This window comes from Carassius carassius, chromosome 4 (genome assembly GCF_963082965.1).
Source record: "Carassius carassius chromosome 4, fCarCar2.1, whole genome shotgun sequence".
Lineage (NCBI taxonomy): Eukaryota > Metazoa > Chordata > Actinopteri > Cypriniformes > Cyprinidae > Carassius > Carassius carassius.
In genome coordinates, this window is record NC_081758.1 from 43,168,670 (window position 1) to 43,192,702 (window position 24,033).

At 39.2% G+C, this 24,033-nt stretch overlaps 1 protein-coding gene across 1 annotated transcript in view; it reads right to left on the reverse strand.

Annotated features, from left to right (window-relative positions):
* LOC132140099 (endoplasmic reticulum chaperone BiP-like) overlaps positions 1-22,422 on the reverse strand; it is a 182,972-nt gene extending 160,550 nt beyond the window's left edge. Inside the window, exon 1 of the mRNA XM_059548924.1 lies at positions 22,031-22,422. The gene's annotated coding sequence lies outside the window, so the exon portion shown is untranslated. The remainder of the gene's footprint in view (positions 1-22,030) is intronic.
* Between the last annotated feature and the right edge of the window lie 1,611 nt (positions 22,423-24,033).

Consider the following 24,033-nt stretch of genomic DNA (forward strand, 5'->3'; position numbering starts at 1 on the left):
GATCTCTTCTTCAGTCATACCTTCGCTTACTCACGTTATCAACTCCTCTCTTCACTCTGGAACATTTCCCTCAGCATTCTAGCAGGCTCGGGTGAGCCCACTGCTCAAGAAACCATATCTAAATCCAGCGCTTCTTGAAAACTACAGACCGGTATCCCTTCTTCCATTCATTGCAAAGACACTTGAGTGAGCTGTGTTCAACCAGCTTTCTATGTTCCTTGTACAGAACAACCTCCTGGACAGCAACCAATCTGGCTTCAAAAGTGGCCACTCAACTGAGACTGCTCTGTTACTGAAGCCCTGACTAGCAAGAGCAGCTTCAAAATCCTCGGTACTCATCTTACTTGACCTGTCTGCTGCTTTTGACACTGTTAATCACCATATTCTCTTGTCCACCCTCAGAAAAATGGGCATCCCTGGAACTGCACTCCTGTGGGTTAAGTCCTACCTCTCTGACAGATCCCTCAGTGTGTCTTGGAGGGGTGATGTTTCAAAGTCACACCACCTTGCTACTGGGGTTCCTCAAGGCTCAGTACTTGGACCATTTCTCTTCTCCATCTACATGACATCATTAGGATCTGTCATCCAGAAGCATGGCTTTTCTTATCACTGCTACGCTGATGACACCCAACTCTACTTCTCATTCCAGCCAGATGACCCGACGGTAGCTGCTTGCATTTCAGCCTGTCTGAGTGACATTTCTAGCTGGATGAATGACCATCACCTTCAGCTTAACCTTACGAAGACAGAACTCCTGGTGATTCCAGCTAACCCATTGCTTCATCACAACTTCTCTATACAGTTGGGTTCATCAACCATTACTCCTTCGAGGACAGCCAGAAACCTAGGTGTTGTGATGGATCATCAGTTAAGCTTCACAGACCACATTGCTACAACGACCCGGTCCTGCAGGTTTGCCTTATACAACATTAGGAAGATTAGACCCTTCCTGTCAGAGCAAGCAACCCAACTTCTTGTCCAAGCTCTTGTTCTCTCCAGACTGGACTATTGTAATGCTCTCCTGGCGGGCCTTCCTGCATGTACTGTCAAGCCTCTGCAATCGATCCAGAATGCAGCAGAGAGGGTTGTCCTTAATGAGCCAAAAAAAAGCTCATGTTACTCCTCTCCTCATCAGGTTACACTGGCTACCAGTAGCCGCTCGCATCAAATTCAAGGTACTGATGCTTGCCTACAAGACGACCACTGGCACGACACCAACATTCCTAAACTCTCTGTTTAAATCGTATGTGCCCTCCAGAAGTTTGCGCTCTGCAAGTGAACGACGCCTTGTGGTGCCATTCCAAAGAAGTTCAAAATCACTCTCACGGACCTTTTCCTGGACTGTGCCCAGCTGGTGGAATGACCTCCCAATCTTAATTCATACAGCTGAGTCTTTACTCATTTTCAAGAAACATCTAAAGACTCATCTTTTTCGCCTGCACTTAACCAACTAATACCAGCAATTTTCCTTTTCTTGTCTTTTCATTTATAAAAAAAAAAATTACCTGGCTATGCGTTCTATACTAGACTAACTGAGACTTGTCATGGCACTTTTATACTGTTGTTGTTCTCTTGTTGACCTGACTGCTTCTAATGTTCTCATTTGTAAGTCGCTTTGGATAAAAGCGTCTGCTAAATTATTAAATGTAAATGTAAATGTAAACTTTACACTGGACCACAAGCAACGTGGATTGTGTGCCTCTCCTCTCTTCCTCTAGGAACTTGATACGAAAGGAAATGCAAAATTTTACTTTCATCAGAGAACATAACTGTGGACCATTCAGCAGCAGTCCAGTCCTTTTTGAAGTGAGATGCTTATGATGCTTTCTGTTGTTCAAGAGGGGCTTGACACAAATAATGCGACAGCTGGAACCCATGTATTGCATACGTCTGTGCATAGTGGTTCTTGAAGCACTGACTCCAGCTGCAGTTCACTCTTTGTGAATCTCCCCCACATTTTTGAATGGGTTTTGTTTCATAGTCCTCTCCAGGGTACGGTTATCCCTATTGGTTGTACACTTTTTTCTACCACATCTTTTCCTTCCCTTCGCCTCTCTATAAATGTGCTTGGACACAGAGCTCTGTGAACAACCAGCCTCTTTTGCAATGACCTTTTGTGTCCTGCCCTCTTTGTGCAAGGTGTCAATGGTCGTCTTTTGGACAACTGTCAAGTCAGCAGTCTTCCCCATGATTGTGTAGCCTATAGAACTAGACTGAGAGACCATTTAAAGGCTTTTTTTTTTAGTCAATTAGCTGATTAGAATGTGGTACCAGGTGTCTTCAATATTGAACCTTTTCACAATATTCTAATTTTCTGAGATACTGAATTTGGGATTTTCCTTAGTTGTCAGTTATAATCATCAAAATTAAAAGAAACTAAATATTTGAAATATATCAGTCTGTGTGTGAATGAATGAATGAATATTATATACAAGTTTCACTTTTTGAATGGAATTAGTCAAATAAATCAACTTTTTGATGATATTCTAATTATATGACCGGCACCTGTATAAAAGTGTACCAATGACATAGGCTTCGGGTGGCTAGAGGAGGACATCCAACCCGAGAGTATAGCTCACAGTGGTGAGTCAGTGCTTTGCAATTTGTAATAAACCTCAACAAAGCATGGTAAGCTGTGTCAAGCAAATGAAGATTCTGTGTAGAAGTATGCATATAAAAAAATCACCTTAAAGGGACTGTAAGTAGGAATTACTCCCATCTAGTGGTGAAATTGTATTTTGCATTCAAACTAATTTTACTCTCCAGCGCCTCGCTTTTTCAAATGCGCGTTGCATCTACGGTAGGCGATATGTACCAAAAAGCTTTGACACAATGTTTTCTTCTCCTGTGGCGCGGCATATGTATGGTCCATAATAAGAATGCAATCCAGACTTTTAAAATTGCCGGTGCAGTTTCAAGCGCCTCTCACTGCTCTGCACCTGCGTTTCTGGCTCTGACCGAAAACGCGTTGTGGAAACGCGTTGGCTTAGTACTTTTTGTCCCTCTCTGCTATTATAGTTTTGCAAGATGGCGGAACTACATGGAAGCCTCCGTCGACCTGCCCGTCCCATGTATATAAAGATAATAAATTCTTCATTTACGAGGATTAGTTTAAACATTGGCATAGGTATTTGTACACCATTGAGGGCATATTTATGAATAAAAATATTGATTTTAGATAATAAAATACCTAAACAGTTACTTATTGTCCCTTTAATCCAAAATGGATTAAAAAAAAAGTGGTGGCCACCAGTCGCTTTTTTACATTAAAAGAAAAACACAACTTATTTCAAAAATAAAAACCAAGTTTTATCCTCAGCTTTTTTTTTACCAGGTACAGCACATGTGGTTTGAAAGTGAGGGAGTCATCAATCAAAAGACACAGATATTTATAAGATTTAACAACCTCTATTTCACCCCCCCCCCCATAGTGACAATCCGAGGGATGCTTTGTGACCTGGTCCTTGATTTAGTAAACAACATAAGTTTGGTCTTATCTCCACTCAAAACTAATTTCAGCCGCATAAGGGTGTTTTGAACTTCAATAAATGCAATTTGCAAATATTCAAGAGCTTGTACAAGACTTGACGCACTGCAATATATGACAGTATCATCAGCATAAAAATGAAGATTAGCATTTAACACATTCTGACCCATATTGTTTATATAAATAGTAAATAAAAGCTAATAGGACCTAATACAGAGCCCTGTGGTACACCCTTAATGGCTCCTACAATATTGGAACACAGACCATCACATCTAATACACTGAGACCTATCACTAAGGTAGTTTGAAAACCAGGCAACTGCTTGCTCTGAAAGTCCTGAGTTAATAATCTAAGTTTCAAAACTTCATGATCAACCCATGTCGAAAGCTTTGGAGAGATCAATATAAAGTAATGCCAAATGTTGTTTCTTGTCAAGAGCATACAAAATGTAATTTACCACCTTCATTGCAGCTGTGATGGTGCTATGTCTTTTTCGGAAGCCTGATTGATATGTAGATAAAACTGCATTTGTGTATAAAAACTCCTTTAATTGATCACTCACGAGACCTTCAAGAATTTTTACTAATACTGATAAATTTGATATTGGCCTGTAATTATTTAAAATAGCTGGGTCAGCCCCTTTTAATAAAGGAAGAACAAAAGCTGATTTCCATATCCTTGGAATTTCCTTATTTTCCACTGTAAGGTTAAAAATATACGCAAGTGGCACAGCTACAAAATCGGCTGCTAATTTTAAGAAATAAGGATCAATAAAGTCAGGTACTGAGGTTTTTCTACAATCCAAGGCTTTTAGGGCTTGTTGAACTTCCTGCACTGAGAGTGGTACAAAATTAAAAGACTGATCGATATATCCTGGCTTACCACCCTTACAAAAACTAACCATGGTTTTACTACAAATAAAACCAAAAAACCATGGTTACTATAGTTAAACCATGGTAACCACAAATTAACCATGGTTTTGCTATATTAACCATGGTTTAACCATGGTATTTGTAGTAAATCTGTGGTTATACAAATGGTAGTCAACACGCCAAAAAAACATGGTTTACTACAGTTTTACTATAATAAAACCATGGTTATTTTTCGTAAGGGCGGTAGGCCTACAGGGATTCACAGACACAGAACAAGTAGAATCAAACAAGATCTCCATTTTGTCATGAACCGCAACTGAATCCTTCATAACAAAGGTGGGTACTACTTGCAAATTCCTGCTTACAGAAAGGGATTTTATGGTTTTCCAAAATCTTCTGGGATCATTTAAATTTTTAGTGGTGATAGACAAGTAGTATTCAGATTTGGCTTTTTTAACAAAAGAGGTGCATTTGTTTCTTAGCTGTCGATATGCAAGCCAGTCAGATGTAGAACCTGATTTCTTTGCTTTTGACCAAGCCAAGTTACGTTTACATTGCGGGGTGGTGTTGGCGCAGTGGATAAGACACATGCCTTTGGTGTGAGAGAGCAAGGTTTGAATCCACTGTGAGACACCAATGTGTCCATGAGCAAGACACTTAACCCCTAGTTGCTCCAGAGGCGTGTGACCTCTGACATATGTAGCAACTGTAAGTCACTTTGGATAAAAGCGTCAGATAAATGTTTATGAATAATTTCTGTTCACTCTGTGGAAAACCAGGGATTATCACGCCCCTTTACTCTATGGGTGCTTCTCAATTCTTATTTGTGCATCCTCGTTTCCTTTCATCGCTTCCTTTCCTCATGTCTTAGCTCCACCTCTTCAGGATGCGAGGGAAGGACGCAAGGAAAAGACGTGAGGATGGTGGACTTGAATCAAGTGAATTTATTTATCCTCACTCCCTTCAGCGTTACTTCAAAGTGTCATCGGCTGTGATTAAAGGGATCTGCCCTTATGTTGTTAAAGTTTGTTAATTAAGATATTCATAATAAATATTAATAAAGCAAGATGCCCTGTTTGAAATTTATGACATGAATGGTTTATTTGAAGTGAAAAGGTAAAATATAAATAAAATTATTAAAACAGATGTGAAGATGGAGGGGCGGGGTTTATACGTGCATCACGTTAAGTCGATAAAAGACTTCCGCGTAGGATAGACTTGTGTATCCTCACTCAGAATCAGAATCAGAATCAGAATGAGCTTTATTGCCAGGTATGTTTACACATACGAGGAATTTGTTTTCGTGACAGAAGCTCCGCAGTACAACAGAATGACAGCGACAGAACATAAAACACATAATAAAAGAATAAAAAAATACAAAAAATACAAATTTTAAAATACAAATTTTTTTTAGGCAGGTATATTACAAAATGCAGTTATGTATGTACATGTATATTATGTGCAAAATGTAAGTGTATACTAAGTATGTGTGTTAGATAAATAAGTGTATGTGTATATAAATATAAAGTGTAGTGTGTTCCACAGTTATTATCAGCTGTTCATAAGATGGATTGCCTGAGGGAAGAAACTGTTCCTGTGTCTGGTCGGTCTGGTGCTCAGTGCTCTGTAGCGTCGACCAGATGGCAACAGTTCAAAGAGGGAGTGTGCTGGATGTGAGGGGTCCAGAGTGATTTTACCAGCCCTTTTGCTAACTCTGGATAAATACAGTTCTTGAATAGAAGGGAGGGTTGTACGATGATTCGCTCAGCAGTCCGGACTACCCTCTGTAGTCTTTTGAGGTCAGATTTAGAAGCTGAGCTAAACCAGACAGTTACTGAAGTGCAGAGGATGGATTCGATGATGGTGGAGTAGAACTGTTTCAGCAGATCCTGTGGCAGGTTAAACTTCCTCAGCTGGCGCAGGAAGTACAACCTCTGCTGGGCCTTTTTCACAAAGGAGTCAATGTGAATGTCCCACTTCAGGTCCTGAGAGATAGTGGTGCCCAGGAACCTAAATGACTGCACTGCAGTTACAGTGCTGTTCATGATGGTGAGTGGGGGGAGTGCAGGGGGGTTTCTCCTGAAGTCCACGATCATCTCCACTGTTTTGAGCGTGTTAAGCTCCAGGTTGTAGAGAGTGCACCAGACAGCCAGCTCTTTAACCTCCTGTCTGTAAGCAGACCCGTCACCGTCCTGAATGAGGCCGATGAGTGTGGTGTCATCTGCAAACTTCAGGAGCTTGACAGAGGGGTCCTTAGATGTGCAATCGTTGGTGTACAGGGAGAAGAGCAGTGGGGAGAGAACGCAGCCCTGGGGAGCTCCGGTGCTGATTGTATGGGCACTGGATGTGTATTTTCCCAGCCTCACTGTCTGTCAGGAAGCTGTTGATCCACTGACAGACGGAAGTGGGCACGGAGAGCCGAGTTAGTTTGGGCAGGAGGAGGTTTGGCATGATCGTGTTAAAGGCCGAGCTGAAGTCCACAAATAGGATCCTCACATAAGTCCCCGGTCTGTCTAGGTGTTGCAGAACATAATGCAGTCCAATGTTTACTGCATCGTCCACAGACCTGTTTGCTCTGTAGGCAAACTGAAGAGGATCCAGCAAGGGTCCAGTGATGTCCTTCAGGTGGGCCAGCACCAGTTTTTCAAATGAATTCATGACTACGGATGTTAAAGCCACAGGCCTGTAGTCATTTAGTCCTGTAATTTTGGGTTTCTTTGGGATGGGGATGATGGTGGAGCGTTTGAAACATGAAGGGACTTCGCACAGCTCCAGCGATCTGTTGAAGATCTTTGTGAAGATGGGGGCCAGCTGGTCAGCACAGGATTTCAGACAGGCTGGGGTAACACAATCTGGGCCTGGTGCTTTCTTCCTTTTCTGCTTCAAGAAGACCTGGCCCCCCACATCCTCGCTGATCTGTATTGCAGGTGTATCGCTCCTCATGAAGCCTCCTCCCTCCTCGATCCTCTCCTCCTCATGGTGCAATTAGAGAATTGAGATGTCCTTCAAGATGGCTGTGCTCGATTGGTTTCCGGGTCATAGGCTGGAGGACAGAGAAGCGAGGAGACAAGGAGGTATATTGAGAAGCACCCTGAGCATTATCAAATCTGGTTGATAAAAAGTGAAGCCCAAAGGGTCTTCTTTCTAAAGACACCACAATTATGTTTGTAACACACTGAAGAATCAGAATCAGAATCAGAATCAGAATCAGAAAGAGCTTTATTGCCAAGTATGCTTGCGCATATAAGGAATTTGTTTTAGTGACATAAGCTTCCAGTACACAGAGACAACAACACACAGACCAAAAATAAATAAATAAATAAATAAATAAATAAAAATAACACATTACAAAAAGGAGAATTACAAATTGGCAAATAAATAAGTGTATAAACAATTGTGCTATAAATGATAATGGAATAGGATTAAGTGAGATGCAGGAATGTTCTAGGATGGAGGGTTAACAAATAAATATAAGGATATTGCACATTTATAAGCATAATTGGGGAGCATTTAACTGTTCATGAGGTAGATTGCCTGGGGGAAGAAACTATTCTTGTGCCTTGCTGTTCTGGTATTTGCGGTTCTGAGGCGCTGGCCAGATGGCAAAAGTTCAAAGATGGGGTGACTTGGATGTGAGGGATCCAGAGTGATTTTCTGAGCCCTTTTCCTCACTCTGGATGTATACAGTTCTTGAAGGGTGGGCAAGGGAGCACCAATAATCCTTTCAGCAGTCCGAACAGTTCTTTGTAGTCTTCTGATGTCTGATTTTGTAGCTGAGCCAAACCAGACAGTTATTGAAGTACACAGGACTGACTCAATGACGGCTGAGTAGAACTGTTTCAGCAGCTCCTGTGGCAGGTTAAACTTCCTCAGCTGGCGAAGGATGTACAACCTTTGTTGGGCTTTTTTCACAATGGAGTCAATGTGATTGTCCCACTTCAGGTCCTGAGAGATGGTGGTTCCCAGGAATCTGAATGACTCCACTGCAGCCACAGTGCTGTTCATGATGGTGAGTGGGGAAAGTGCAGGGGGGTTTCTCCTAAAGTCCACAATCATCTCCACTGTTTTGAGCGTGTTCAGCTCCAGGTTGTTAAGACTGCACCAGACAGCCAGCTGCTCAACCTCCTTTCTGTAAGCAGACTCGTCACCGTCCTGGATGAGGCTGATGACTGTAGTGTCGTCTGCAAACTTCAGGAGCTTGACAGAGTAGTCTTTAGAGGTGCAGTCGTTGGTGTACAGGGAGAAGAGCAGAGGGGAGAGAACACATCCCTGAGGGGCACCAGTGTTGGTGGAGCAGCTGTTTGACATGAATTTCCCCAGTCTCACTAACTGTTGCCTATCTGTCAGAAAGCTGGTGATCCACTGACAGATAGAGCTAGGAACAGAGAGCTGGGTCAGTTTGGTCTGGAGGGTTGTTGGGATGATGGTGTTGAAAGTTGAACTAAAGTCCACAAACAGGATCCTCACATAAGTCCCTGTTTTGTCCAGATGTTGCAGGATGAAGTGCAATCCCATGTTGATTGCATCATCCACGGACCTGTTTGCTCGGTACGCAAACTGCAGGGGGTCCAGTAAGGGTCCAGTGATGTCCTTCAGATAAGCCAGAACCAGTTTTTCAAACGACTTCATGACGACAGACGTTAGAGCCACAGGTCTGTAGTCGTTAAGTCCTGTTATCTTGGGTTTCTTTGGAATGGGGATTATGGTGGAGCGTTTGAAGCAGGAAGGCACTTCACACAACTCCAGAGATCTGTTGAAGATCTGTGAAAAGATGGGGGCCAGCTGGTCAGCACAGATTTTAAGACAGGCTGGTGTAACGCCATCTGGGCCTGGTGCCTTTCTTCTTTTGTTTTTCTTGAAGACCTGGCGCACATCATCTTCACAGATTTGAAGAGCAGGAGGCATTTCTAGATCAGGACAGCACATCTTCTTTAACACAGTTACATCTGTACACCACCGTTCATTGATGTAAAAGCATGTCCCGCCGCCGCGCGATTTCCCCGTTGATTCTGCTTCGCAGTCCGCTCTAAACAGCTGAAAGCCCGGCAGATGGAGCGCGCTGTCTGGTATGGCTTCATTCAGCCAGGTTTCCGTGAAACACAGAGCAGCAGAGTGTGAGAAATCCTTATATGTCCGAGAGAGCAGAAGGAGTTTGCTCGTTTTGTTGGGTAGAGAGCGGAGATTTGCGAGATGGATGCTAGGCAACGGTGTTCGAAATCCGCACTTCCTGAGTCTGACGAGCGCGCCAGCTCGCTTTCCCTGTCTGCGCGTCCTGAAGCGCTTGATCAGCGCCGCTGCTCCTCCGATAACAATGTTCAGTAAAACGTCTGAATAATTGAAATCTGGAAAAATATCCTGTGGTGTGTTCTGCCAAATGTTCAGCAGTTCATCCCTGGTAAAACTGATCGTGTTTGTTAAACAAAAAACAGGAAAAACGAACAAAAACAGTACAAACACTGGAGAGCCAAGCACTGAAGCAGCCATGTGCGGCGCCATCTTCATCGGGTCGGGTCTCGGGGAAGTAGGAAACTATTACAATTATAAGTTAGTTAGAGCACTTTCAGCTGTGAGTCCCATAATGGGGGGTGCTGGCTAACAGGTTAAAAATGTCCAAGCTGTTTCCACATCAGGGATAAGCTCTATTCTACTCCAATTGAAATTAAACAAATCATGATAAAACCCCTGTTCATTAAAATGTTTAAGATTGCTCTTACAAATGACACTTGATTTTGACTTAGGGAATTTATGAAGAACATTGGTCAAAAATTAGAGTGGACTTCTCTGGGTTTTTAAGATTAGGATGTGTGGGAGAATTTATCAACTGTGTAAGAGTGACAGAATCACAAAAAGACTTAAAAATCATCAGATACTGTCTTAAGCCAATCCCAGTTTAGATCACCAGATACAATAATTTCACAATGATTTAAAGGATCACTTCACCCATTTGCATTTAGCTTTGTATTGTTAGAAACCCAGTCATATATTATAATGATCATGGATTTTTGGAACAGGAGGCGGCGGCTGCAGCCGAGGCCGGAGACCTGCCTGTTGCGTCCAAGGAGCCCGGGCGTGCTCGAGCTGGTGCAGACTGGTGGTGCCTGTGCTCTCGTTGTGCGCCAACGGACACAGAGCTAGAGTCCGTCTGCTGCCAAGAATTTCAAAGATGCCAATTTCTCCTCGAAGAAATGTCTGAGGCAGACAAGGACACGGATGTTTGCGTTGTGAACCATCCTAGTTTCGCCCCACATATGGACAGAGGCATCCTGGAGACATATTTCAGAATTCCAAAGGTAAACTGGAAAAGCCAGCCGAAGCCTGCAGGGACAAATGGACGTCTAACTGTAAAGTAAGTGTTTCAATTTTATTTATTATTCATTTCGTGAAATGTACACAATTTCTTCAAGCATTATTATCACGAAATGATTCCCGGTTAATAAGTTACGTAACGTCAACTGTAAACTGTTTGTGCAGTACCTTTTTTAATGCACAAAAAGCTTATTGTGGCATTGTTTACTACTGTGGCACGTAAATACCATACATCGCTAACTGTGTCCTCAATGTCTTGGGAGTGGGAGTGGCTTGTGGAGCTGTGCAAATGTGTTGCATTGTGGGAGTTGTGGTTTTCCATACAAATGAGCCCTAATGTTACTTTCTGTAATAACTCGGTCAAAAATGCACCAAATTCAAAAATTTTAATAGATTTCGACTACATATATGACCCACTTTCAATGAAGATCAATGTTCCCACGGGTGAAATGCTCCTTTAAACTGCGTAAAAGTTGTATCAGAGACTGTAACGAATAATTTGGGGCAGATGGAGGTTTATAACACCCAACAACAGTTATACTGAGGCCCTTAACAATGTCAATATTTACTACCAGAAATTCCAATTGATTGCTGATTGATTCAGACAAAACTACCCTGACATTAAATCTTGATTTCACATAAATAGCAACACCACCACCTTTCTTTGCTCTATCAGCTCGATAAACATTGTATTCATCCATGCTAATATCTTTAGCCATAACTGATTTTGTCAGCCAAGTTTCAGATATTACAACAATGTCTGCATCTGTTGATTTAACCCATATTTTAATCATATGCATTTTGGATATCATACTGCAGACATTGAGATGAACAATACTTAGACCAGACAAGGATTTACAATCAGATGGTGTCTGAATACATTGCAACTCAGGGCCAGGATTAGGTTGCACATTCCCAGATATAAGTAAAAGTAAAACAATGAACAATCTTCGTGTAGCAGCATTACATGAAAATTCCTTAGACAGATCATACATAAAATCAGAACAAGATCTCTCATTGAATGTAAAGTGTTTATTCAGAGCCAAAAGAAGAGGTTGTCGGGTCTCGGGGCTAATCACCTGCCTTTTGGCATTGTGAATGTGTTTGTTTGTGTTTGTCTGTTTGGATGGTTTGACAGCTCACCGCGTCTACCTGATTGACTTGAGTTTTTCCCCGCCCTCCTTGTTTTTCCATTGTTAACCTTAATTGTTCGCCACCTGTTCTCAATGTTCTTCTAATTTTTTCCCATTATAATTCCCTGTGTCTCCATTTTCTGTTGTTACTTGTACCAATAGCTCGAGCTGGTCTGTGAACTCACCTTGTCTTGTCTTGTCTTCAGGCTCCAGTGTCTTTTGCTGTTTTGCTCTGCCTTTTGTTCTCACGAATGCAGTACTCCTAGAAGATTCCAGCTCCCATTCCTCCGGTCTCGACTGTCGAACGAGCTAAACTGTGAAACGATACTCATCTGCCTTGTCTCATCTGCTTTCAATAAAGCCATTTAGGTGTTTGCACTGGTTGTACAACATCCACAGAGCAAGTGCATGCAAGAACAAAGTTCAGCGAGCAATCCACATTGTTAGATGTACTCACCCCAGAACGAATGCTTACTTGTAAATACCACACAGACAAGGCATATAGTAAAGTCCCGAAAAGCGTCATTGACATAATCCAGAAAATGTGCATTTCTGTGTGTAAGAGCACTGCAGTGCACAGACAATGGAGTGCAAAATGGAAAAAGGCACTGCAGTGAGTATAGTCCAGAGGAAAGGCCAGACAGGTAGAGATGCAAGAGGTCTTTGAGACCCAGAACCCAAATGTTGGCAGAGATATGTTCAGAGAGAATCAAAGCAGTATCCAAGATAAATAATCCAGGAAGGAGAAATCCACATACAATAAAAAAAAAGAAAAGAGAAAAAAAACTGTTTGCAAAGTTCTATAAAAATGCTTTACTTTAAAATAAAAAAACAAACAAACAACACTTAACACTAACACTGACATGCTGCCATCTTGGATTTCCATGCTGCCTTACAAATATGACTGTTTGTAAGAGGAAATTGTAGAAATTATTAAATTCGTTTTTATATTGTTATTTATTTTATTTGTCAGATGATCATTTTACACCCAGATGTTGCATCTTACCCACTGGCTCGACTCTTGTCAACCAACCCCAAACCCGGGCAAACTGAGTCATAGGAACACTTTTTAATAAGAAGCCATATTTTTAGAACCCTTTGTCATAGATAAATTATGATCATTTAAAATTATATCCTAATTCTAAGAACATGGATATTTTTTTGTAATCACTTTTCATTTTACGGACAGAAATACAAAAATTGACTTTATTTTGGCGTATATTTGTATACGTTCACCATCTAATCAAACTCAGCATGCTTTAATTTTGTGTCGTTAGACGTTTGCATCACTAGGGTTTAGGGCTGGGATAAACGATTATTTTTTAAACGATTAATCTAGCGATTATTTTTTCGATGCATCAATTAATCTAACGATTAATTTTTTCAGACCGATTCGATTTCGATTATCTCCCCAATAATTGACTACTAACAATTTATACATGTTGATTTACATATCTGAATGAAAAAAACATGAATTCCTTAACATTGATATATATCTTTATTGCTCTTAAAATTACAAAATAAAAGACTGACTAAGAATGCATTACTTTGCACTTGTATAGAGATAGCATTCAATAAAACCTTGAAGCCTTGAAAACACATAGCTTACTGAAACAAGCTTACTGAACACATAGGGCCTAGCTTACTGAAAAAAAGTTCTTCTTTCAGATGAAAATAACAACAACTTGATGTCTAACATTCAATAAAAAAGTTCACCCAAAATACTTGTTTAGAGCAATTGAAAGAATACAGTAACCAATGTAAACTTGAGGGCTTTAAGCTAATACAGAGAGTGCTTTTCCAAAAAATAAAAAATAAAAATTAACAGTGGGAGCCAGCAGCCTGTCATGTAGAAAAAAAAATCTCCACGTGAAACTTGCTCCACGTGAAACTTTGGCGTTCCGCCCTTTTTCTATCGTGTCTAATGATTTTGGTTAATATGGAGGAGGGAGAGTGAGAGAGAGAGAGAGAGAGAGAGAGAGAGAGCAAGACAGCGCTCGTGTAGTTTGAAGACTGAGTGCGCAAGCGCACGTGAAACTTGGGTGTTTCGCCCTTTTTCTATCGTGTTTAATGATTTTGATTAATATGCACAAGGGAGAGAGAGAGCAAGAAGCGCTCATGTTGTTTGAAGACTGAGTTTGCGCGTGCACAGCCGGGGCTCTCATCGTACGCGCCCTGTCAGGCGCTGCACAGTCATTCTATTCTACATCACTCACAGATCAAATAAGGCCTTGACAGCCGCCAAAAAAAAAGATCAATGCAGAAAAACCCCTGGATTGGTTATATAACGTTGGACAGAATGTTGATCCGGCCATCGCGTATATTCAGCGCACATAAGGTAAACGTTTTGCAAACGTTTTTTAGAGAAATAAAAACAGGTCGACAAATCGATGCGCATATTTTGCGTCGACGATGACCTCGACGCGTTGTCCCAGCCCTACTAAATCAAGTTAAATCAAAATAAAATTTTTAAAATGCAAACTGATAATCTAAATGATCCTTCCCTCATAACGTCAAGGACATTATGGACTTGTTATGAATAGTAACAAACATGACTTCTTGGTTAACAACATCCTTATGCTGGGTAATGTTTTGTATACACAAATCTAAGTACTTGAATCTGAAACTAACTTTTTGTGAACTTTATAATGAGTTTATTTATAATACAAAAACCCTCAAGAAATGAAGAAGAAATGCAATAAATCTTTTGTTCTTCAGTTAAGAATATCATTTACAGGAAAAATCCTAGCCTCTTTAATGTGTGTTTTTATTTTCTCCTGGACATTAATATCAAAGCCTTCAGCCTGCAGTTTAAATGACTGATGGTTTAGAGCAATGGTTATACCCACAAAAAAAAAATTATAATAGTTCAAGGGAAGAACAGTAAATTCTAAACCAGGGGTTCTTAACTGATTAGGGCTGGAGCTAAACTGCAGAAAAGTGGACCTTGAAGAACAGGGTTTTAGAATTTGCTGTTCTCCTCCTGAGAATCAGAAATTCATACGTTTATTATAATTACACCTATTTTTGAACAGATGTTAACATGTTAGTGTTCCTTTGTTGTAACAAATTTAATAATATAAAAAAATACTACCCTCTTTTTACGGTTTATACTTTTTGTAACCTCTTATTTTCTTAAATGAATAACCTATATACATGAAACCAAGAATGTTTTCTAAGAATTACTTGTTCGTTGCGTCATTTAATGTTGAAGAAATTGTTGAATGACTTAAAGAAAATTAAGGTGAGATCACGAGAAAACAAGGAAGAAATAAAAAAGTGCATTGGCTCTTAGGGCTATACACTGTAAAAAAGACAACTCAAAATTGTTCACCTTACTAAGATTTTTGCATTCACTGACAATTAAATTGCTCGTTGGAACTTGAACTACACAGACCAACAAAATTACCCCAAATGTTGCACCAACTAGTCAAACACAGTTGTCTGAACAAAGAATTTCATATTGCTGAAATGTTAAAGCTTTCTGAGATCCCAGCATGCATTGCAGCATGAATAAATTATGCAGTTACTGTTATAGCATTATTGTATTGCTGTTTGCATACTTAATTTCAACTTTTTTTATTATTATTGTTTTATCATTGCTGTTATTTGTTGTACTGTTATGTAAAGAGCTCATCTTTTTAACGTGTTGGTTGTCACCGTTCTTGAGGTTTTTGTGTCTGGTATTGAGTTCTAGAGTATGTTGACCTGATTATGTCTTTTCTGGATATAATAGTCTTGTAATGTGTCTTACAAACAATGTTGTCTGCTGATTGGATTATCATAGCCTTTGTCATTTGAAAACAAACATACATTTTTATAATGTTATAAAACATTTTTTGTTTTGTTTCCAGAAAACATAAAAATAATTACCTCAATGACAGTAATTGTTGTTTCAGCTGCTGTGACAAGAGTTTTTCTATTAGTAAAATATCTGGTAATCTGAACTCAAAATAGTAAGGGTTTACAGACTTGAAAGTTCCAGTAACTTGAATAAAAAAAAAAACTTAGTTGTCAGAACTTGAAAAACTTCATAATTGTAGTTCTTCAAAACGGAAAAAATCTTCAACTCAAAAATTCTGTGCAGTTGGTCGCCTTGAAAATTTGAGTTGAACTTACTTTTTCTTTTTTACAGTGTAGCATGCAGGTGAAAACGCCTTGAAAGGTGTTTTTTTTTTTCACTCAAGCCTTTGACAGGCCAGAGTGGATATATATGTGGGCAGTTCTGCAATGTTTTGGTTTCGGTGAACATTCCATTACTATGATTAAGACACTCTACCACTCACCTGAGGCATCAGTCTTACTCTTTACTGTTTTGTTTATCCCTTAAACCACTAGCACAAGTTATTAGCAAATATGACGTTCCACTGATTAAGATTCATGACTATAATTATATTGTTTTGTTTTATGCTGATGACATTATCTTATATTTAGACCACTTTAGTAGTTTATCGAGATAAACAATCTAATAGACAAATTGGTCCAAATTTGCATTATTGCCAATAAACAATGTTAAAGTTTTAACTCTCCTATCCCCTCATTCATTCCTATTAAATATTATTTCATTTATTTGGGTATTACTATATATAAAGACGTTCATAGAATTTCCAGAAACAATTTTAATAATATTTTAGTCAAGATCAGAAGTGTTACTCAAAATTGGAATAATCTTAAAGTCTCTTCAAGGCAAAATCTCCACCGTCAAAATGAACTGGTTGCTAAATTTAATTTTTTTTATGTTGCCACTTTTCCCACTTTTTGGGTCAATCTTCAATCTTAAGTTTCATGCAGAGTAATCGAAGCCGACAAGGTTAAACCACATAGATATTTTATTTGCTGGCAAAGCAAATAAAAATGATAAAATTAAATTTGGCCTGGTAGTGGCCAATTCTAAAAGGATGTGGAGAAGGGTGGAACATCTGATGGGAGGACCTTTCAGATTTTGTAACAATGTGGAATGTTGAACAATGTGTACGTGGAAATTGGCCATTTGCCCAGCCCTCTTGGTCTACATTGGGCATAAACACATGCGTTGATGATAACCAATGACTCTGCTATTAAAACTAAATAGAAGAAATGCACAAAAAAAAAAAAAAAAAAAAAAACGGAACAAAAATACTGAAATTGAAATAAAAATAGATTAAAGCTAAATAGAATAAATGCAAAAAAGCACATCAAAAGTGTGAAAACAAATAAAATAATTTAAAGCTAAATAGAAGAATCAACAACTAAGAATTAAGTTTTGTTTACCAGCATCATCATATTTCATCTTTTTCTTCAGTTACGTTCTGCTCTGAAGGCCTATAGAGTTCCCTAGGCATCCCCTATTTCCTCTCATCCTATGTGGGATTAGATTGCACTATCCTCTAGTCGCCATCTGTTTCTTTAATATATAGTAAACTTAATGATCACACTGCAAAACCTCTTTCTTTAAGACCTATATGGATTTATCTGTCAACTGGGAGAGGTTCTGGTCTAATATAATCTTAACTTGGAAATTGACCATTGTCCGAACCATTGTCTTATCCATTTCAAAGTCATCCATAGAGCATACATAACTCCTTACAAGAGGTTTAAAATGAAACTGCAATCGACCTACAGGTGCATCTCAATAAATTAGAATGTCATGGAAAAGTTCATGTATTTCAGTAATTCAACTCAAATTGTGAAACTTGTGTATTAAATAAATTCATTGCACACAGACTGAAGTAGTTTAAGTCTTTGCTTCTTTTAATTGTGATGATTTTGGCTCACATTTAACAAAAACCCTCAACAAATTAAAATATGGTGACAAGCCAATCAGCTAATCAACTCAAAACACCTGCAAAGGTTTCCTGAGCCTTCAAAATGGTCTCTCAGTTTGGTTCACTAGGCTAAACAGTCATGAGGAAGACTGCTGATCTGACAGTTGTCCAGAAGCCACAAACATTCATTGCCAAAGAAGCTGGCTGTTCACAGAGTGCTGTATCCAAGCATGTTAACAGAAAGTTGAGTGGAAGGAAAAAGAGTGGAAGAAAAAGATGCACAACCAAGCAAGAGAACCGTGGCCTTATGAGGATTGTCAAGCAAAATCGATTCAATAATTTGAGTGAACTTCACAAGGAATGGACTGAGGCTGGGGTCAAGGCATCAAGAGCCACCACACACAGATGTGTTGAGGAATTTGCTGAACCACAGACAACATCAGAGGCATCTTACCTGGGCTAAGGAGAAGAAGAACTGGACTGTTGCCCAGTGGTCCAAAGTCCTCTTTTCAGATGAGAGCAAGTTTTGTATTTAATTTGGAAACCAAGGTCCTAGAGTCTGGAGGAAGGGTGGAGAAGCTCATAGCCCAAGTAGCTTGAAGTCCAGTGTTAAGTTTCCACAGTCTGTGATGATTTGGGGTGCAATGTCATCTGCTGCTGTTGGCCCATTGTGTTTTTTGAAAACCAAAGACACCGCACCTGTTTACCAAGAAATCTTGGAGCACTTCATGGTTCCTTCTGCTGACCAGCTTTTTGACGATGCTGATTTCATTTTCCAGCAGGATTTGGCACCTGCCCACACTGCCAAAAGCACCAAAAGTTGGTTAAATGATGATGGTGTTGGTGTGCTTGACTGGCCAGCAAACTCACCAGACCTGAACCCCAGAGAGAATCTATGGGCTTTTGTCAACAGGAAGATGAGAAACAAGAGACCAAACAATGAGCTGAAGGCCACTGTCACTGTTTTTTTTTTTTTTTTGGTCTTATGAAGTATTCTAATTCATTGAGATTGTTGAGATTAATTTGTTGAACTGGTGGGTTTTTGTTAAATGTGGGCCAAAATCATCACAATTAAAAAAACCAAAGACTTAAACTACTTCAGTCTGTGTGCATTGAATTTAATACATAAGTTTTACAATTTTAGTTGAATTACTGAAATAAATTAACTTTTCCTCGACATTATAATTTATTGAGATACACCTGTGAGTGTGTGTGTGTGTGTGTGTGTGTGTGTGTGTGTGTGTGTGTGTGTGTGTGTGTGTGTGTGTGTGTTTGCGTGTGTGTGTTTGCGTGTGTGTGTGTATATATATAATCAGGGGTTTTGTTGAGGCAAGGGAAGCAGTGTCTCCTCAAATAGTTTTATGTGAAAATATTGGATATTACAAAAATAAAACGGCGCCAATAATTACTAAATATGATATTAAAAGTCACTAGTTTTCATAAAGTAACACTGTCCAACAGCACCACCCGAAGGTGAAGTTACAGGAGAGGCTTTTCTCCCTTTGGTCCATTGACTTTCTACATAGACCCCAAAGCATGGAGGCTAAATGAGATGAATTGGGCAAAAGTCAGGTGAGAGAAGGCAATAGCCGTGTTTCCACTATCGAGCTTAAACCGGGCGTGCCAGGGCCAGTCGCGTTTCCACTGTCCCTTCCGGGGCTTCCTCGGGGCCAACGGCCAGGGTTTTTTGGCCCGACGAAAACCTTGGGCCAAAGCGGGCCAGCTGGGGCTAGGGGAGGGGTTATGAACAAAGGCGGAGTTTCTCCACGTCTAGAGATCTCAGCGCTGCGGATCATTTCAGAAACATAACAGCTTTAACACCGGTATTAAAGACTTTTTAAAATAAGTTGAGCTCAAAACTCACTCTTGATGATTGCCCTTGATTCAAGCCTTCGGTTTACCCGCGCTCATAACATTAGCACAGAATCAGTTCAGAATCAATCACCAAAAGAATCAGTTCAGTTCAGACGCTCTGTGTGTCAGTCTGCTTCACACTGAATCACAGATGCGCAGTATCATCAGCTCCTCGGTTCTCGAATCGGACGCGTCTGACAGAAACGGTTCTTGACACGTGAACGACTCAATGTTTTGTTCATTATCTGGCTTGGCTCGGTGTTCATCTTCAGTTCTCTCTTCACAGCAGTTCAGTCAGTGTACTGTTTGAGTAAATGAATTACTCCGGGATATTGGTTTGTTTGAACTCAGAGGGAGTGTCAGCCACATTAAAAAAGTTAACAGCTTAAGTCATTTGTGGATTAATGCGTATTGGAGACGTGAACCATTTCAAATGATTCAGTTCGATTTGGTGAACTGGTTCAAAAAGATCCGGTTACATCGAATGATTCATTCGCGAACCGGATATCACAAACTGCTTTGTTTTGAACTCTCTCTCACAACAGACACGGAAGAGAAGACAATGCTGAATAAAGTCTTAGTTTTTGCTATTTTTGAACCAAAATGTATTTTTGATGCTTCAAAAATATTCTAACTGCCCCTCTGATGTCACATGGACTACTTTGATGATGTTTTTCTTACCTTTCTGGACATGGACAGTATACCGTACACACAGCTTCAATGGAGGGACTGAGAGCTCTCGCACTAAATCTAAAATATCTTAAACTGTGTTAAACTGATTTTGAAATCCATCTTTTCACACTGAGGACAACTGAGGGACTCAAACAGAACTTTAAAAAAGGTTCAGACATTCACTGATGCTTAAGAAAGGAAACATGATGCATTACGAGATGGGGGTAAATACGGAGGGTCTTAATGCATTGTGTTTCCTTTCTTAAGGTTTCTGTCTTAACCTTTTTTATATGGAAGCATATGGGTAGCGATATTCAATTTGCAATGTAATATGCAAAATGACAATGCAATATGTAAAATGGCAATGCATTTCTGTATTTACATTTACATTTTCCAATACATGTGTGCAACGTTTGGTGCAAAATGAAAATGAAAATTAAATTACATAATTTTCATTTGCCATTTCATACACCAGTTTTATTATGTAAAATGAATGCTAATTGTAACGCTTTATAAGTTGCAAAATTAAAATGAAAATGTATTACAGAAATGATTAGATATGTATAACATGTTCAAGCAAAAACTGTGGCAAAATTATCATTTAAATGCTATTTTTCCCAGCTACATCTGATTCAAATATTATGCTAATTAACAGTGAGCGGTTTCAGACATTACAGTGCTTCACTCCCACTGACTCTTATTCTGCCTGAAAGAATGAAAAGACCGAGCTGGAGCGATTCGACCAATCAGATGAAAGCAGCGTTTCAGCTCCGCCCACAAGTGCACATTGCACATTACATTCCAAATTGAATATCGCTACCCATATGCTTCCATATTTTTATAGTTCTATTTGAGTCCCTCAGTTGATGCTGGAAAACTGAAGAATCTGCAGAAGCTGGAGGATTATTTTTCTGAAGAACAGTTCTCAGTTTAACTGTTCAGAACAAAGAACAAAACAAATAAACAGTTGTGGATCATCCAGTTAATCACACATTAAGAACCAATGGGTTCCAATCTTTTGAATGGGGTTATTTTAATCATTTCATCAATCAAAACCTTGTGGACTATATGTAAACATATTTTATCTAAAATATCTTACTCAGGACAGTACTTAATAAAACATAACATGTACTATGTAAGATCTCTGTTATTTTGTTAAAATAATTCAACTTTCACAGAATCTGCAAGGAGTTCCCAAACTTTCACATGCCACACACACACACACGTGTTTTCTCTGAGTTTCAGTAACTTATTGCTCTGCTCTCACTTGTATATAAGCAGTTTTTTCGGTTTCTGAGATTGTCTGTTTCAGTGGGTGGAGCAAACATTAATATTCATTAGTCTCCCGGACACGCGCGTGGAACTGAGAATTATACTTGATGATCCTTGTATCTCAGCAAGTTTAATGGAATATTGAAAAAAAAAGTAAATATTTTCAGAGGTGAACAGCGGATGGACCATTTACAGCCCAAAAGCTCACCAAAACCTGCCCACTCCAACGAAAAAGCCCAAAACATTTAACTGTCATAATAATGCGATAGTATGTTATTGTCATGTCAATCTAGTTTGATGAAGACCATTTTTAACGCATTAAAACAAAATAATGACGACAATATAAATAGACATTTCCCAGGTAAACGGATCAAATAAGGGGCAAAAAGGCTACATTAAAGATAATGACAGAATATGCAGGCACACACTGTTAAAACGGCAATCAAGATATTAACTGATACCCTCGAAAAAAAAAAAAAAAACACATGCATAATTTCCAATGTCAACAGTCAATTTAAATACAAAAGGGGCCCAATATAGGCTACGTGATCGGAAAAAAACAAGGTAGCATATTTACATTTGTTTATGCACACACCATTACAGTTGAAACTGTCATTCATTGATATAGAGATAAAATAATGTACGATAATCCGAAACTAAAACAATTTACCATAACAATAATGCGCTTACCTTCGTGTCACACTTGAACTTCAGACAGAATGAGGAAGTCTTTCGTGAAGTTGCCTACTGAACTTGACAGTCTGAACTAACAAAGTCCAGCAGCTTTCAAGACTACAAGACCAGTCTGGAGCATTTAAACACGTCTTGGTGCAGGACGGGGACCTATAGCCCCATATTCAGTTTTCGGTTAAGTTTTGTGGTTTGATTTTTAGAGTTATATTGGCGTAGAGTTAAGCCTTCGTGCCATCTCCTTCCATATTATTTTACGTTTTACTTTATAATTCCTTAGGCTATATGTAAAAAAAGAAAATCCTTATAGGCAATGTTTTGACAAGTTTGTTCGTTAACCAATTTTTTATCTTTGAAAACGGCCAAACAAATGTTATCCACCTGCCCAAGCCATCGACATTTGAGTTGCGGGAACACCCAACTTTAATTAACCTGGATTCAAACATTCCGACACGCAAAGTAAGGAATTCACGTGACTGGAAAGAAAATGAGGTTTCGTTTTTTGGTTGATCACGTGATTCTACCTGCCTAATCGATAACGCGATTTGAAGATTCAGTGTCACATGTAACATTATACCAAATCATGAAAAGTTTTGCTACGAGTAGCTAAAGCACAAAACCCCAAATAATGCTGCGCGTGCAGAATTAGGATTATTCACTCTCATAATCACAATTCAAAAAAGGCCATTAAATTCCGTGCTCACCTGATAAATACTTACTCCACAAACCCAAACGTGTTTTGTCTTTCTTCTCTCTTTTCTATTTCACATTACTGTTTTTGTTTCTGTATTTCTTGATTAAATAAACATATAGGCTTGATGAGCATAAGATACATAAAAAATAGTAATGTTCTAAACTTTTGCAATCACTCCAAAATAGAAGATGACAACTCACACTCCTGCATTATGAATGAACAGAGAGGCTAGTATTTTGCTCCCCGTCTTGACGGTGTTATGAAAATTAGCCATGGTTTTACTACAAATAAAACCAAAAAACCATGGTTACTATAGTTAAACCATGGTACTCACAAATTAACCATGGTTTTGCTATATTAACTATGGTTTAACCATGGTATTTGTAGTAAATCTGTGGTTATACAAATGGTAGTCAACACGCCAAAAAACCATGGGTTACTACAGTTTTACTATAATAAAACCATGGTTATTTTTCGTAAGGGGAAGTCCCACATCAAAGCCCGAAGCCCTAGGCAATCACCTGCCCTGTTTGAACCTTTATGGAGTGAATAATGTGCCAAAACAAAACAAACAAATCCAGTATTTTGCAAACAAACTTCATCCGCTTTGCAAAGGAAAAGTCGACTCACAAACAAACAGAAAGCGATCTGCAAATAGGCTACATACAAAGGTCAGAGTGAGTGAAACCCCCTGAGGTGTAGCGAAACGTATTGTGCTTTACAAATAGAAAATACATGAGCATACGTCTTATTTTACAAATACAATCAATCCTACGAATTGCATGTAACGTTTGAACAAATACCAAATTTAGTGCATACAAATGATGGTCTGTTTTGACTGTGAGACACTCGTCCTTTTATGTGATTTCATAATTCCCAATGTATGTATATAATGCCGAAAGAAAAAAAGAAAGTTGTTTAGAGCATTCTTTATATAAATAAGCACCAGTTAAGCTGCAATACCAAACAAGATCCACAGGGAGACAGCAAAAGAACACTAAACCTGCTGCCTTAACCTGACTGTACATGCGGATCCATTCAGAATAACCACTGACTAATACATAATCTAAAAACACCTTCAGCCGGCATTCTTTATAAAACACTTGTGCTTTTAAGCCAAATACAAGCTAAAATTATAATTAACTGCCATTTGGATGCGACAAACTATTCTCTCCACCATCTTAATGAAATCTTCTATGTTTTCTGTGCATTAGCGCTGACCTATCTGAGAGGTAAGACTTAAACCAGTGGAGTGCAGTTCCTGAGATTCCCCTTTTGCCATGAAGGTTGACTGGAGGATCTGGTGGTT